The sequence below is a fragment of the Pipistrellus kuhlii genome, unplaced genomic scaffold (genome assembly GCF_014108245.1).
Source record: "Pipistrellus kuhlii isolate mPipKuh1 unplaced genomic scaffold, mPipKuh1.p scaffold_m20_p_20, whole genome shotgun sequence".
In the NCBI taxonomy this organism is placed as follows: domain Eukaryota; kingdom Metazoa; phylum Chordata; class Mammalia; order Chiroptera; family Vespertilionidae; genus Pipistrellus; species Pipistrellus kuhlii.
In genome coordinates, this window is record NW_023425516.1 from 17,965,383 (window position 1) to 17,982,348 (window position 16,966).

A 16,966-nucleotide genomic window follows, 5' to 3' on the forward strand; every position below is an offset into this window, starting at 1 on the left:
CCATAGGGGAGGCAACTGATCAAGGTGTCTCTCTCACATGGATGTTTCTCTCTCTCTCTCTCTCTCTCTCTCTCTCTCTCTCTCTCTCTCTCTCTCTCCCCCCCCTCCGCTCCCCTTGCGCTCGCTCTCTCTCCTTCTCCTCTGTCTCCCTCTTCCCTTCCTTCCACTCTGTCTAAAGCAATCAATGGGAAAATATCCTTGGATGAGGATTAACAAACAAACAAACAAACAAACAAACAAGCAAACAGAGCAGGTGTGTGAGTACCCTGGCTTCCTGGACCTCACAGCTCAGGTGTGTCCCACACAGGACGCAGCAGAACTGGGCCCTGGTTACCCACCCGACGTGCTCCTTGCTGAGGCCCGAACCGTGTCCCTCTGAAATGCACATGTCGAAGCCCACACTCCCCACTTCGCCTGGACTTGGCCGAAGGGGTCGTTAAGATTCAATGGGGCCCTAGGGTGGGCCCGTACCCAATAGGCTTGGGGCCCTGGTGAAAAGAGGAAGGGACCCCAGGGGTGTGTAGAGGGGCCACATGAGGACAGTAAGAAGGTGGCCGTCTGCAAGACAAGCAGAGAGGCCTCAGGAGAAACCAACCCTACCGGCACCTTGACAGTGCACTTCTAGCCGCCGGAACTGTGAGGAAATAAGTTCCCGTGAGGCCACCCAGGCTGATCAAATGAATGCACCTGCTCTGGTTTCTTCTCTTCCCCCGTCTCACTGCTCTCCTCCGTCACCAATGCCTCCTGGGATCACGTCCCAGATGAATGACGTGCACGTGGATCCTTTTCCTGCCTGTGCCTCACCCAGGGGGACTGCTGGCCTTCACACATGAAGGGGGGCAGGACACAGGTGAGACTCCGGAGAACACTGGACTCTGTGCTCATCCATGGCCATGATCTTGAACCAGTGGTGTCCCTCCTGGACTGAGGGCGATGGGGCAGACACCAGAGTGACCCCGCAAGGCGGCAGGGTCGTTGTCCAGAGCTGTGCACCCCTCCCAGGGGAAGGGAGGGGGAGGGAGTGGGAGTGCAGACAGGTGTTTAGATCTCTCCCTCCCAAACCTTGGGCTGCTGGGTGGTGTCATAGGCCAAAGACCGTTTGCTTAGGGATCCCTGAAGCTCACGGGAACAGGTGAGGTCACCACCCGGTCCAGCTGAAAGAGGCCAACTTTATTCTGAAGTGGACCTTCAGGCTGATGGGACCTCCTCCCGTTGCCATGACAACCAACACTCCGCTGCCTGGGGTTGTGGGCTCCATCCCCAGTGTGGGGCATGCTGGAGGCAGCTGATCAATGATTCTTGCTCCCTTCATTGATGTTTCTGCCTCTTTCTCCCTCTCCCTTCCTCTTTGACATAAAATAAAATAAAAATAAGAAAGAAAGAAAGGAAGAAAAATCTATAGATGGAAGGAAGGAAAAAAGGAAGGAAGGAAGGAAGGAAGGAAGGAAGGAAGGAAGGAAGGAAGGAAGGAAGGAAAGAAAGACAAAATCTATAGAAGGCCAAGCGATGCGGTGGCAAGAACATGGGCGGGAAGACTCAGACGTAGGTTCAAATCTTGCCTCCACCATAAGCACTGGGCCTTCTAGCGGGGATAACTGAGAGGCACACACCCAGGCTGTGAGGGTGAAGCTGCTGGTGCTCCAGGACCGGTCCTCATACGCCCGGACCCACGGTCCTGCTCCTCGGGTCCGGGGTCCCACACCAAACGGGCAACTCTCCATCCCTGCGCGCTGCGCTCCCGGGGCCGTGTCCAGCTGGGTACCCGTTGCCATGGCAGCGCCCTGGGGCCGGGATGCCGGAGGCAGAGTGGGCCGCTGCGGGGCTGGTCCCTCTGTGCGGTGGGGAGCAGCGCTGGTGTGCTGCGGCTGCACCCCAGACCTCCGGGAGGAGGCAGAGGGGAGGGAGGGGTGTGGCAGGGCGCGGGGAGAGGGGGGAGGAAGGCTGGGGTGAGAGCGCGGGTGGGGCGCTCCCGCATTACCATCTCTCTCTCCGGCTCTGCAGCTACAAAGTCGATGCCAGCTGCGCTGCGCTGCACTGGGGGACCGAGGGAGGGAGGAAGGGAGGGAGGGAGGCTGCAGACGAGCGCGGGGAGGAGTCTGCGAGGGGAGGCGCTTGCAGGGGCTCCCCCAGTTCTGCGCTGGGAGCCCGGGCACAAAGAGCCCTCTGCACTCGCGCTGAGCCGCAGGACTGCCGACTCCGAGGTAAGCCGCCGCCCCATCCATCCTCACTGCCCCATCCAACCCTCCCCAAGCATCCTGGTCCCTAATTCCCCGGGGGCAGGCCCCAGAGTCCCAGGCAGGGGTCGGGGGTGGCCAACGCGCCTGGAGCGCCCCGGTTTGATGGAGGAAGAGACTCTCTCTCCAGCTCGAGGTGGTCAAGTGCAGCTGAGACTCCGGCTTGGGTGGGGCGCGGGGAAGGAGAACGGAAGGATGCGCCGGGCGTCCAGGGAAGGCGGGGAACAAAGACCCTCTCCCCACCCTCCTACCGGGCGTACGTGAGGAGACCCCGGATCTTGTGGGCTCACCAGGTTCGCCGGTAGCTGGCCAGGTGTTGGACAGAGCCCAGTGGTCTCAGAACTGGGGGTGTTGGACGGGGTGGCGGAGCCCCCCCCCCCACCTTTTCCTGCTCCACTCTGGGACTCAAATCCCAGAGGTCCGGCTCCCCAGAGAAGAACGGCACCGATAACGGTAACAACACATCATCGCTACATGCAGAGCTTGCTCTGTGCCAACCCCATGCGCGGAGGTGCTTTGCGTGTGTGCCCACAACCGTCCCGCGAGAGGGCGGGGGGGTAAGAACCCCATTGTAAGGATGAGAACACTGAGATCCAGAGAGGGCGAGGGACGCGTCCAAGGTCACACAGCCAGGGATCCTGAATCCAGATTGGTGGGACCCTAAAGCCCAGGTACACCCCCAAACGGGACCGGGAAGTCCCCAGAGCGCACCAGCTCCCTCCCCATCTCTCCTCTCCAACACATTCTGTCCGGAGAGGCTGGGGACTGTGCAGGGAGGGGCCAGACCTTCTCCTCTCCACCCGCGGAAGGCCCCGGGCTACAGAAATTGCCTCTTGGTCCGGGGGAGCCTGGATCCCCCACCCTCATCCCAGGCTCCAGACCGGTGGCCGCCGCGCGCTGGGAATCGCTGGCTCGCTCACCCCACTGCGGTGCCTCCGCGGGGAAAGCACCCCCACCTGCTGCTGGCAGAGGCGGGGAGGGGGGGAAGAGGCGGGGAGGGAGGGAAGAGGCGGGGAGGGGGGGGGGAAGGCGGGGTACAGTGCTGGAAACCGCTTTGTTTTCCTCCAGCCTCTGCCAGACCGCTGCCCCGGGGGGGGGGGGGGGGGGGGCGCATGGCCTGACTTTCCAAAGCGCATCCCCATTTGGGAGCACCCTGGGGGCCTCGCGACCCTGGGCCTCGGGTGGGGGCCGGGGCCCGGGGGTGAGTAACTCACTCGCTGGACGGACCTGGGAACCTGAGGACCGAGGCTAGGCGCTTGGACTTCAGGGGCGGCGCTTCCAATACGCAGGCGTCCGGGCCACGTGGCCAGGGGATGAGTCAGCAGAACTGGGTGGGGCCGGGCCTCTGGGGTGTGCTCAGACCCCTTCCCGTTCCTGGGGCAGGTGGGCAGGCCATCTGTGGGGAGAAAAGTCTCCCCTCCCCCCACACCTCCCCTCTCTTCTCCCCTCTCCCCTCCCCTCCCCTGGCCCAGAACCCCAGTACTGAGCGATTTCCTGGGAGACTCTTGGCTAGCATCAAGCTTTGCGTGGCCTTGAACTCATCCCATGCTCGGTGCAGTTCGTTAATTCCATGTTGAAAGAATTTTAAGGGTGGCATCCCCTCTGCCGATAAGGCCCACGTATTCTATGACTCAGTGACCCTGGGCATCGAGAAAGAGTCGGAAACCTTCCAGAAGCCTCTGTGGCCCTGAGCCTACAACGTTTGGTGGTTTTTACGAATCTCACACGTTTAATGAAAATGCGTGATGATGGGAGGAGATTTAGGGGGAAAAGGAAGAGAAGTCCGTAGTTCCGTCACCCGAGAATAACTTCTGGAACCCCCATTTTCATGTGCGTTCTGCCGGCGCCCGTGTCTGTTACTGGGAAGACTGGTTGAAGCTGTGCTTCTGTATTTGCTGTAATGGGTCGCAGGGGGTGAGTTTCTCAGCCGTTTTACCCGCCTTGTAAGCGGACTGGTGTTTCAGGAAGCAAACACACTCACTCTGCTCAGCTCCCTATGGTGGGACCTGCCAATTGTTTTCTTCTTTTTTTTAACTCCTTCTTTTGAAAAAATATATTTTATTGATTTTTTTTTTTTTTTTTTTTTTTTTTTTTTTTTTTTTTTTTACAGAGAGGAAGGGAGAGGAAGAGAGTTAGAAATGTTGATGAGAGAGAAACATCGATCAGCTGCCTCCTGTACACTCCCCCTATTGGGGATGTGCCTGCAACTAAGGTACATGCCCTTGACCGGAATCGAACCTGGGACCCTTGAGTCCGCAGGCCGACGCTCGATCCACTGAGCCAAACAGGGTAGGGCTGCTCCTTCGTTTTCTACAATAAGTTCTTTCCTCTGGCCCTTTCTCTCCACGCTTGCAGAGCAGAGCAGGATTATGCCCTGAACCGATCGCTCACCCAGGCAGTGCGGTGTGGTGGGAAGCGGAAGGAAGGAGGGCCACCCTGTGCTCTCCACCTGCCCTCTGTGTCAGCCTCAGGACCGAGGTCACTTCCCTTCTCGGAGTCTCAGTCTCCTTCTCTGAAAAGTGGGAATCAGAGTCCCCGCTTTAAAAAAGCTGCTGTAAGCCCTGGCTGGTTTGGCTCAGTGGATAGAACATTGGCCTGTGGACTGAAGGGTCCCGGGTTCGATTCCAGTCAAGGGCACAGACCCAGGTTGCGGGCTCAATCCCCAGTGAGGGGCGTGCAGGAGGCAGCCGGTTGGTGATTCTCTGTCATCATTGATGTTTCTATCTCTCCCTCTCCCTTCTTCTCTGAAATCAGTATAAACATACTTAAAAAAAAAAAAAAAGCTGTTGTGATGTTATGAACCAGCGTGTGTGTGTGTGTGTGTGTGTGTGTGTGTGTGTGTAAAATGCCTGACACCCAGTAGGTGCTTCATACAGACATGGCTGCTCTAGTGCACCCGCTGTGTTCAGCCTGAGCTCACTGACTCAGCCCCCAGTCTAGCACGGATAGTTATTTGCTTTTCTCTGCATTGGGCGGTTGGTTCTTGGGGTGACCCTGGGCTGCTGGAGTGTGTGTTTCTGGAGCTCCGGGCCCCATTGTGCAGGTTCAATGGCTGGTGAATAATTTAGAGCAGAGCCCTTTGTCCCCGGGGATCCTTCCTCTGTGCCTGCAGCCCGGCTCATCTGTCAGCTGGAGCTCTGAACAAAAGGCAGAGATAATCAGGGGCAGAGGCACAGGCCGGCTGAGGGCGACATCTGTCTCCCCAGCCCTCGGCCGGCTGATTGGATCAGAGTCGGCAGGTGTCCCTTCTCCCTTGTGGTGCCAGGTGGGCCCCTCCGAAGGCTGCCCCATGAGTCATGGAGGGGAGGGAGGGGTCATGGAGGGGTGTGCAGGGGTGTGGAGCAGATCATTCACAGGAACCAATGCTAGCGTCCATTTAGGTACCATTTGCCACGGTTCCAGCTGGACCCTGCCTCTTGGAGACCCCATGATGAGCCTGGGAGCTGGGCTTGGCTGATGAGAAGCGCAGGCTCAGAGAGGGGAAGTGACTAGCTCAGAGTCACACAGCGCGTTTTAGCTGGAGAGTCAGGATTTGAACTTGAACCTAGTATAACTCGGAACCGTGTGTTTGTCACTGCTACACAATACCATCTCTCCTAAAAGTGAACTCAATTGCCTCAAGTTCACAGAAGCAATTAGAGCAAACCCATCCGAGATGGTTTGACCATCGTGGTCTAGTCTCTTCACGGTAATAGTAATGCTGATGCCCACGGTGTCTGCCATGTAGGCATTCCTTCCCCAGCCTTTTCTCATTTAAGCCTCTCCCCAACCCCCTCCATTTGAATGGCAGCCTTCTGCCCCATTTGGGGTTCAACAGGCCTGTTTACAATCCATTGGCACCATTTTTTCCCCTGGGTGATCTAGGAGCAAGAAACTTTACCCCGAGCCTCAGTTTCCTCATCTGTAAATTGGGACAATAAAACCCAACTCGTCTTTTGTCGGGTGGATAAAGGTGCCCCCAATTAGTATCTGTCCTCAGGAAAGGTGAGCTTCCTTTCCTTCCCTCCTTCTGCTTTTCTCTCCTCCCCATAGCCCAGAGATTCCCTTGTGTGAGGGGGGCTTGGATTCTGACGCCCCTCTTTGTTGTTTGCCTTTGTCCAGAAACAGCGCATTCTGATCCTCCGAAGCCTCAACCCCCCTCAGCCAGTCTCCTGCGCGGCCGGCGCCCCGCCCGGGCTGATTCCCAGGAGCACCCCTCATTTCTCCGCACTCACTCATGCAAAGCAATTTAGGCCAACAGCTCCCGTGGGCCTCCGTCTCCGGGCAGCTATTTTATCCCCGAGTCAGGGAAAAACCCCTCGCCCGGAGGGACCCCAACGGGCAACCGAAGGCATGTGTTCCTGGCAGCCGCTCATTCGTGACAGGGGATGGAGCGCAGAGCTCAGGGGGAAACGGAGGGCGCCCGGGTGGTGTCAGTGAGGTTCCATAGAATGCAAGGGACAGATAGCACCATCGTCCCATTTAGTCTTCACAGCAGCCTCCCAAGGCCGGCCCTCACTGTCCCGGGTGCTGGGTAAGAAGCCAGGCCCAGAGAGGTGAGGCGCCTGCTCAGGGGGCAGAGCAGGACGGGGATCCATGAGGTAAAATCCTATTTTTCCTGGGGATTGGGATGCTCTGATTGGCACTGGCCTAAGATACCAGTCAATTTCCTGCTTGATTTCTTAAAAAAAAAAAAAAAAAAAAAAAAAAAAAAAATATATATATATATATATATATATATATATATATATATATATATATTATTTACAGAGAGGAAGGGAGAGGGATAGAGAGTTAGGAACATCAATGAGAGAGAAACATCCATCAGCTGCCTCTTGCACACCCACTACTGGGGATGTGCCTGCAACCAAGGTACATGCCCTTGACTGGAATCGAACCCAGGACCCTTTAGTTTGAAGGCTGACCCTCTCTCTATTCACTGAGCCTAACCGGCCGGGGCTTAACTTCTTTTTAAAAAAATATTTTTATTGATTTCAGAGAGGAAGGAAGAGGGAGAGAGAGAGAGAGAGAGAAACATCAACGATGAGAGCGCATCATGGATCGGCTGCCTCCTGCACACTCCCACACTGGGAATCGGGCCCGAAACCCGGGCTTGTGCCCTGAACGGGAGTCAAACCCATGACCTCCAGGCTCATAGGTCGACGCTCAACCACTGAGCCACCCCAGCCGGGCCAGTTTCCTGTTTGACTGCTGATCTGCAGCCAGAGAGATCAGTTTGTGGGCCAGGACCCCTGGCATCTATTCTCTCACGTGCCCTCGGGTGCCTGTGTGTTCCCACACACCCCCCCCCCCCTCTCTTGATGACAGGAGTTCCAGACATGGCACAAGCCCACCACAGCCCTCACAGCATCAAAGGAGTAAGCCAAGGCGACCTTTTCCTCTCTGCGCACCCATGGGGCAGCAGAGACCAGCGCCAGGCATGCACCCAGCTGGTCTTCCGTGAGATCCATGGGCGCCGAGGCTGGACTCTCCGAGGTAGGAGGGACCCCCTAGAACACTCTCTGGCGGCCAGTCCTTCCGTCAGAGCCTTCCTCCTGATTGAGGTCCCACGATGCTCCCCTGAGGGTCTCTTTACAGTAGGGGTGTCGAACTCAATCAGAGAAGGGGCCAAAATCTAAAATCCAGCCTAAATCGCGGGCCGAATGGTTTACTGAACAGTCATAAACTGTCATTGTGATGGAAACGCAGCGGAGTGCAGTGATGACAGCGCGGTGCGGGCCACATTGCAAGGCCTGGCGGGACGGATTTGGCCCGCGGGCCTTGTGTTTGACACATTGTGCTTTACAGAGTGCAGCCAGTTCCTGGGGCGGAAGTGAGAGGAGGGGATGTCTGACGGTCAAGACCACGCGGGAAGCAGCCGTGCAGATAAGTATTCCAGCGGACCGGGCCACAGCCTCCCGGCCCGGCCTGTGCAGGTCTGGGCGGGGAAGGGTAGTGTCCGGAGACCCCCAGCTGGGAGGGGAGACTGGAGATGTAGCTCCTCACTTTCCTCTCTCTCTGCCGCAAAGGAGGGGCTGGGCCCCGCTTCCTGGGGCCCCGCCATGGGTCACTCTCACCCCCCCTCCCCCCACTTTTGGCCTGGAGGTGGGTATTTTATTTTATTATTATTTAAAAAAACATTTTATCGATGTTTTACAGAGAGGAAGAGAGAGGGATAGAGTTAGAAACATCGATGAGAGAGAATCATCCATCAGCTGCCTCTTGCACACCCCCTACTGGGAATATGCCCGCAACCAAGGTACATGCCCTTGACCGGAATCGAACCTGGGACCTTTCAGTCCGCAGGCCGACGCTCTATCCACTGAGCCACACCGGTTTTCGCTGGAGGCGGGTATTTTATAAACGCCACCGGCAGGAAGTTCTGAGGAGCTGAGTTAGTTATTTCATCTCGAGAGCGCCGAGGAGCTGGCGTCAGGAGGAGGCGGGGGCCTCCCGGTGGCTGGCCCGGCCCTTCTCAGTCCTCGTCCTCTGTCATCATGTTGATAAGACTCGGCCAGGGCTCCTCTGCTTGGCAGTCACGTGGGGAACTCAGCACCCCGCCTGGAGGGCACATTCTCTGCAGGGCAGGGGGCTCAGTACCCCTGCCCCATGTCCTGGACCCGTGCCCACTCCCGGTGCTGACAGCAAGCTCTGAAAACGTGCTGATTAGCGGGGAGTCCTGCCCGGGCCTGGGAGGACCCTGGATTCTGTGTTCTCCTGCAGTGTGGTTGGCTCTTCTGTCTTCCAGGGTGGGCCGGCGGGGGTCCGCGTGGGAGCCAGGAGCTGGGCGCTGCCGGGTAAGTCTGGGTAGGCGTAGGGTTGAGACGGTCCATGGAACTTATTTCATGGCGGGAGGGGGAGCGGGGAGATTCTTCTTCACCCCAAACCCTCCCCAGGTCTGGGCCTGGCCGGACACTTGAGCTCAGGGGAGCCAGGGGGCTGGAGGCTTGCTCTGTGTGGTCTTGGTGGGGTCCGGTAGGGTTGATGGCTGAGATTTCAGCACCTTCCTTCATTCAGCGCAAACACCGACCACCGAGCCGTTCTCCCAGGCTGAGGATCCGGAGGGAACCCCAGGGCGTGGTCCTGCCCTCTCAGACCATCACGTGACCATGTGCCTGATCACAGTCTCAGCAAGGGAGTGAGCTCCCTGTCCTGGGAGGTATGCATGTGTGTGGAGGGGGGTGCTGTGGAAGGAACCCAGGCCTCCCATGGACTCTGAGGCCCTCTCTGCTCCCCGGAACCCTTGCTCCTTCTTTCTTGCTGCCCCTGGGCTGGCTCTGGGTTCCCCTTATTGCTTCTCCATCCTCCGAGCTGGCCCTCTCAAGGCGGGCCTCCACGGCTCTCCTCACTTCCTGTTCCTGGTAGCGTTTGGAGCCCTGGCCCACATCCTGTCTAGGTGTTGGGGGCACAGGAGGGCGCCCGCGCTCAGATGTGGGGTACGGTTGGGAGGCTGGGGGGCTGGGGCTGGAGGCTGTGTCCTTATCCTCTCGCTCATGCCTTCCCCAGGTGGCTCCGTGCGCGCTCAGGACGCCAGCCTGGTCTTGTCTTTGGAGCCGGGGGACCTGGCCGCTGGGACACAGGGAGCAGCCTCCGGCGGTTTTCTGGAAGCCTGGACAATTCTCCCAGGACCTTACTGGTGGATGGATAACAGGGCCCCCTGATGGCGAGTCAGCGAAATAGAAACCTGGCTAGGGAGACCAGCTGGAAGTTATAAGGGCAGCCGGGCAGCTCAGCAGCCCACCACCCCTTTCTGGGCCGTCCCATCTGGGCCTAGAGGTCACTTCCGGACCTTGGGCAGACTTGGCTCCCCCTTGAATCTCGGCTGGTGCTGAGAGGGAGTGTGGCTGGGGCAGAGGCCCTGACTGCACCCTCCTCCCCAAGACCAGGTCCCCGGGACCCTACCAAATGGGGGTGGGTGGGCAGGAACATGGGATGGGAGTGGCGAGGAGCTGCCAGAGGGAGGGAGGGCAGGCGTGGGTCCATGGGTGCCATCGCTGGCGTCTCTCTCTCGCCATTTGCTTTGTGAGTGATTCTCATTTTGGATGGGGATTTTCCAGGCCTCTCCTCTTTCCGACGGACACTGGGAGGAGGCAGTCAGCGTCTGAGAGGAGCCTGGGCCTTCTCCCCATGTTATGGGCTCCTGAGGGGCTGCTGGTGGTGAGGGTAGCTGTGTGTGTGGGGAGGGGATAGTAATTGGTGTGCGCTCCTGAAAGGAGAGGGCTGGTTCCCAAGAGAGGAGGAGACTGAGGCCGGGGGACTCGCCTGAAGGAAGGAGCCGGACACTGGGCCTCGTTCCCGTCACCTAAAGGGAAGAGGCCGGGTCTCAGACCCCTGCTGCTTATAACAAGCCTCGATCCTGCCGTGGGGGACAAAGACAGGCAGGGCAGGGCCCACGCAGGCACGCACAGGCTCACCTCCACGTCCACCTCTCCATCCCCCATCCATTCCAGCCACTTCCTGAGGGGCTGGTCCCAGTGCCCGCAGGAGAACTGCCAGGCACCAACTCTCTTGGGCAAGTTTAAAGCTAGACCTCGTTTCCCCAGGGTGGGCGGGGCCTGTGGCAGTCAACTCCAGCGGCCAGGGCAGATGGGAAGCACAAATGTTATCTCCTCACAGTTCAGAAGCTGGAAGTCCATCCGGGTGCCAGGGCTGGTTTCTCCTGCAGCCTCTCTCCTCCGCTTGCAGACGGCCACCTTCTTGGTGTCCTCATGTGGCCTTTTCTCTGGGCACACACCTAGCCGGTGCAGGTGGAGAGGGGTAAATCGGGTGTCTCTTCCTCTTTTCATAAGGGCACTAATCCTATCAGGTTAGGGCCCCACCCACCCTTATGACCTCATTTAACCTGAATTACCTCTTGAAGGCCCCATCTCCAAATAACAGTCACATTGGGGGTTATGGCTTAGACCTATGGTTTTGGGGAGGGACAAAGTATAGTCCGTAATGGGGGGGGGTCACCACACACATAAAAAGCAGGAGCCATCTCCTCTTCACCACCCCCTCCCTGGCTAGGGTGACCCTGGGTGCTCTGTGCGGCTTTGGGAGGAAGAGGAGGAGGAAGAGGAGGAGGAGGAGGAGGACGAGGAGACAGGCTAATGGCTGGTGTCCACTGGATATAGTGGTTCGGGAGCAGCTGGCCTTTGGTGGGAAGATGCTGGTGTGTGTATATGTGTGTGCATATGTGTATGTGTGTGTGTGTGTGTGTGTGTGTGTGTGTGTGTGACAGGACCCCAGCCTTCGGGAAGGGGCTGACCAGAAGCAGGCGGTTTCCAGCCAGGACAAGCAGGCTCTATTTGCAGGGGAACTGGGGTGTTTGGTGAGTGTTTGGTGGGAGGGTCTTTGAGGCCCACAGTCAAGCAGCAGCTTGGTTCTGGTGTGCAGAGGGGCTGGGAGGCAGACCCCTGCCCTGGTCAGGCCCGGCTCGCTGGCTGGTGGGGGCGGGAAGGGCCCCGGCTGCAGCCTGTGGGCCCCGGGCTGCGCTGCATGGTGTGATTAACCTACTAACCCAGGGCTGGGCTGGGACGCTGCGGCGTGTGACGAGGTGCCTGGCCTTCTGCCAGCCAACTAACCCACTAACCAGGCCCGAGCATGCCCTACTAACTCCCCGCAGCCGGACCCTACTAACCTTGCAGCTCAAGGGCCTCGAAAGGGGCTGGGATGTGGGGGCAGACCAGGCTCCAGCAGTCCCCGCCCGTGGCCCGGGATCTGTGTGCAGACCCATCTTCCGGGGCGGGGCAGGCGATAGCACTCCCCCGTTGGGCCCTTCCCGCTGGGCGACCTTGAGCAAGTCACCGCACCTCTCTGAACTCGAAGCAGTATCGTGGGCGGCCTGGTCCGTACTTCTCGGGGTTCAGGGAGGAGGCCCGTGAGGAGTAAGGTCTTGACACCTGGCAGAAACGTAAGAAAAAAAAAGAGTTGGGATGGAGGGTGGAGGGTGGGAGGCCCAGGCAACCTGGTTGATTCTGCCCCCCCTGCCCAGGCCCTGGCCCCTCTGGGTGACCTGCACACAGACCCCGCTGCCTGGGGCCACACGCTCGCTTGGAATCCCTAACCCACTTCCTCCTCAGCTTTCTCTCCTGTAGGCAGCTCTTTCGTTTGGTTACTAACCTGCCTAACCTGGGGGGTGCCTTGCGCGCACCCCGACTGCCCCTTAACAGACTAACGGACCCGCGTGTGTCTTTCCTTCTCTCCTAGTGGCTCCCGTGTGTGTGGCTGAGGTGCCCCTGTCTGCTGGTGCTGTGCTCTGACGTACTAACCCGCCCCCTACTAACACCCTCTTTTCTCTTCTTACTAACCCCAGCTCTGCCGAGCTCTGGGCCCCCCTGGGGGCTGGTCCTACCTGCCTTTGGCCCATGTGCTTGGCTGCCCCAATTGGCCGTGAGTTGAGTCCACTGGGCCGGTCTGAGGCGGGGGGGACAGCCCACTGACCACCCCAGTGGCCCGGAGGAGGAGGAGGGGAGGTCGTGTGCACCCCGGAGGCTGGCCTCTGAGCACCAGCCCCTCTCCTGGGCGGAGTCTGGTTGCCACTGGGATGGGGTGGGACCAGGGAGTCCTCGGGGGTGGGGGTGTGGAGGCCTGTGGGTCTACAGTGTGGAGCACTGGGCCTTGGCCAGCCAAGGGGGCAGAGAGAAGGGCCTGGTGCCCCTCTTTGCAGGGCAGCGCAGGTAGGATCTTCCCCTTTGGGAAGTTGGAAGGCTTGGGGGCTGCACAGGAGTCAATGGGGGGGCGGGGTCCCCACACCGGAAGTCAGTAGAAATTTTTCCCCCAAACTCGACATCACAGGTGGGTGGGGGGGGAGCATTTAGTGCAGAAAGGCAGCCAGAGGGGGCATTGCCCTATTTGAAGGAGGGGAAGAAGGGCATTTCCTACGCCAGAAGTCACCTAGAGGGGAACTTCCGCCGGAAGTAACACAGAGGGGAACTTCCGCCGGAAGTCACCAGAGGGGGAACTTCCGGCCTTAGCACGGGTGGGCCGTGGGAAGTAACGGCCAAGAGACCAATGAGAAGGGCTGCTCCTGCAACAGGAAGTGGGCTGGAGGGGCCCTTTCCCCCAAACCGGAGGCTGGGATATCCGATTCTCCCACATCGCGAGTCCATAGGCCTGGGAACTAAGCAGATCTGCCCCGGGTTTGGAGTTTGCAGGAGGACCTGTGGGAAGCAAGACGTGAACCCCAGGGCCCCTGCAGGGCCCTGCAGTCCCTCAGGGACCTGCAGCTCCCCCCTGGCTTCCTGCGCTGCTCCTACCCACACCCTAGGCCCCGCCGGCCTCCCCCAGAGCCCGCCAGCCGCTAGGCCAGGCCACACCTGGGGGTGATGGTATGCCTCACCTCCAGGAGGCACCTTGGTCTCTTTGGGCTGATCTCTGACTCCCTCGCACTAACTCTTCCTCTCACCCAGCTAATCCTGGCCTTGCCCTGGCTGCCCCTCCACCCCTCGCAGGGGGCTGACTACTCACTAACAGCCAGCCCTGTCCACCTGGGGGGCTCCAGGCGCCTGGCCTGGCTCTGACCGGCTCTTCATTAACCTCTCCTTCGCCTCCACTAACTCCTGCCCTCCCAGTCTGTTCCTTCCAGCAGAAACTAACGGCTTGTGGATTTCCTTCTGACTAACAGCAGGTCTAACTCTCCTGGCTACCGTTACTATGAACAGCTTGGATGCTGGCATGGCTGGGGCGGGGCTAACCCACGTTTGACAATGTTGACTGACACAGGGAGAGGTGTAGCTAGTAGTAATAGCCTTGGACTTGGGTGACTGCTCTGGGTCAGAGCCATCTGCCGTCAGTAAAGACCAGGGAACCCCCAAAAGGGAGGCGCAGGGCTGGGTTTGTGGCTCAGGGTTCATGGAGGAGAGGTGTCCATGGGGGTGGGGTCTGGAGCACAGTCAGCCTTGCGAGGTATTGGCCATTGGACACATTCTATAAACCCTGATAATCTGCATTTGAGTTGTGGTCCTTTTGAACAATAGTCTCATAGCTGCAATAGTCAAAATGAGTGGGCGCAGCATTTTTAGTCCCCCCCCCCCCCCAAATGCCTCTCTGGTGTGTTCAGAGAGGCATGTGCTATGACATATGAAATCGTCCATCACCAGCCCAAGGCCTAAAGTCCTTGATTGGGGGACATTTCAGTTTTGAGAGCCCTAGGGCGTTACACTTTGGAGTATAATATTCAGAAGTGGTGTAAATCCATCGCCCATTTACACCTTAGTGTGAATTAGCCCAGCCTTTGCTTCTAAAGTCTATGCAATTTAGTTGCTCTGAGATGATGGGGGCATCTGGCTGGAAGGGCTGAGGAAGGGTCCTTCGGGGGCAGAGAGGGAAAGCCACAAGGCCAGGGGTTCCTGGGAGAGGCTGGGGATTTGGGGGGGGGGGGGTGTGTGGCATCAAGTCGAGGTGGTCATGGGAAGAGGGACCAGTTTTGCTGGCTCCCTCCGGTAGTCAGGGTCTGTGTGTGGGAGAGGGCAGCTCATGCAGGGCCTGGAGGATGGGATCAGCTGGGGGACGGTCAGAGGCTGGCCTGGAGGCCTGGCGGGCAAAGCGCTCTGGTCACTGGATGCTGGTCTGGGCTGAGAGCCGCTTCCAGCAGTCACAGACGCAGCCGAGGTAACCAAGTGGCGCTGGCAGCGCAGTGAGGCCCGGGTGTGTTGCAAAGGGAACCAGAGGGGAGAGAGCGCACCAGGAAGAGCTGGTGGACGGTGCAGGGGCTGCTGGCAGCACTGGGGCTGGGCTGGCGTCTGCGCTGGGGAAACCCATGCCTGCTGCCCTCTGGTGGCGGCCTTGCCCCATTTCACTTAAAGCAGGAAGTGCAAAACTTTCCATTCTGGGAAACTCCTCTTGATTGAACTAGTACATAGATTTGACACTGCTGAGGACCTACTATGTGCCAAGCACTGCTCTGGGTGCTGGGAAGAGGAGCTGATTCGAGATCCCGTCACCCCAGGGCCCCCGTGGTATGGTCAAGCTGCAAGTCTGAGTCTCGTTGGAATGGAGCCCTTTGTGGGGGGAGAGGGGCGGCTGCAAGCGGGGCTGCAAGTGTGGAGGAGTGAGCTTCCGAGAGGCTGAGCTTGGCCCTGGGGAGGGAAATGTGACTTGGTGGGCAGTGGACCTGCTGTCCCCGGAGACAGGAAAATGGGACTAGGCCACCGTAGAGACTGATGACGGCATTGTGTGCGTCTGTCCTTGATCTAGTGTCCTCCAACTCCCAGCCGGAGCCTGCTGGTGTTCGCTCTGGCCTTGAGTCCCCTGAACCCAAGCGCCTTAGGTTCTCATGAGCTGGGAGCTGGCCACCCAGTTTGAAAAGAAAGGGTCCTAATCTTCCAATAGGCAGCAGGAGGGAGGGGCCGCTGTGGGCCCTGCGTGAGGGCTGTGACGTCACACGTGCTGACCTATTGAGTGTGTGTGTGTGGGGGGGATGGCCGCCCGGCGTGGGAACTGGTCTCATCCCAAACCTAGATCCCGGAGGCCCCGTTGAAAGCCTTTTCCGGGACCCGTTGCTTTACTCCGACAAACCAGAGAAGACGTTCTCCGTCTCAGCATCCACCCCCCAGCGCCCCCCCCCCCCCACTTCCCCGGGGAGGCAGAGCGTGGGGGGACAGGAATTCTGCTGTAGATGAAAATCCCGTTTTTACAAGGATCCAGCAATGGCGTATGAACGGGGCTCTTTGTCTTCTCCCATAAATGTCCCATCTTCTGTGTAAACACCACCCTGATATTAAAAGCAGATTCGCACCCAAAGGATGACTGTTTCTTAGCTGGCGAAAGGGATGCATAGTTGGGGGAGGGGGAACCAGTGGATTTTCAAGGAGCAGGAGTGGGCTCGGTCGGCCCGTCTTTCAAGACCAGCACCTTCTAAGTCAATACAGTTGGGTACTCTTATTTTCAATCGTGGGCAAGGGCACATACCATAAAAGTTACCTACCTTCATAATTTCAAGTGTACGATTCAGTGGCACGAAGTGCATTCACACTGGGCTGTGCAACCATCATGCAGAACCACGCTCAATAGCTATAATAATAAAAGCATAATATGCTAATTAGACCAGACGTCCTTCCTTACAACCTTCTGGACGAAGCTGAGGCAAGCCCCCCTTGCACGAATTTCATGCATCAGGCCTCTAGTTTATATATAAAAGCCTAGGCAACCGTTATGACTGGTTGACTGCTATGACATGCACCGACTACCAGGGGAAAGATGCTCAATGCAGGAGCTGCCCCCTGGTGGTCAGTGCACTCCAACAGCCTGAGGATCAGACAGGGCACCTCCTGTGGTTCCTACCCCTGGCTGGCCCTGATTGCCCCAATCAGCACTGGGTGAGATGGCCCCAATTGGCCCCGATTGCAGGCCAGGCCGAGAGACACACCTGTGCACGAATTTGTGCACCAGACCTCTAATATATATATATATTTAATAAGACCAGTTGGTGCCTAGGACAGTTCTTCAAAGAAAAGTGGGTTTGGGAGGCTTATACCTAATTGGGAAGGCAAAGAGCTCTTTGGTGACAGGGAAATAGGTAGAAAGAGTTTAGGGCGTGGTGATGAAGGGCTGGCAAATACACGGCACACACATTGCTACCCTCCCTTCCAGCACCCATGGCAGACATTGCTAGATGATCACCTATCTCTCTTGGGGAACCTGGATGCATCTTCAGGATCTTTCTGAAGCCCAGCCTGCTGGGGTCTTTTTAATGACTTTGAAGTCAGTCCTAGGATTGAGCTTCCTGAGAAACTTGGTCTGAGTCCTAGTTTGCCACTTACCTGTGGTGA

General features: G+C 58.2%; 2 long non-coding RNA genes across 2 annotated transcripts in view; both read left to right on the forward strand.

Moving 5' to 3' along the window:
• The first annotated feature begins 2,041 nt into the window (after positions 1–2,041).
• Positions 2,042–11,353, forward strand: LOC123652856. The gene is made up of 6 exons (XR_006742385.1): positions 2,042–2,201; positions 7,542–7,709; positions 8,022–8,318; positions 8,562–9,010; positions 9,231–9,372; positions 9,720–11,353. It is a non-coding gene; the product is annotated as an uncharacterized LOC123652856 (long non-coding RNA).
• A 1,356-nt stretch (positions 11,354–12,709) lies between these two features.
• The window catches only part of LOC123652857, a 30,590-nt gene continuing 26,333 nt past the window's right edge, over positions 12,710–16,966 (forward strand). The window contains exon 1 of the long non-coding RNA XR_006742386.1: positions 12,710–12,959. This is a non-coding gene — a long non-coding RNA (uncharacterized LOC123652857). The remainder of the gene's footprint in view (positions 12,960–16,966) is intronic.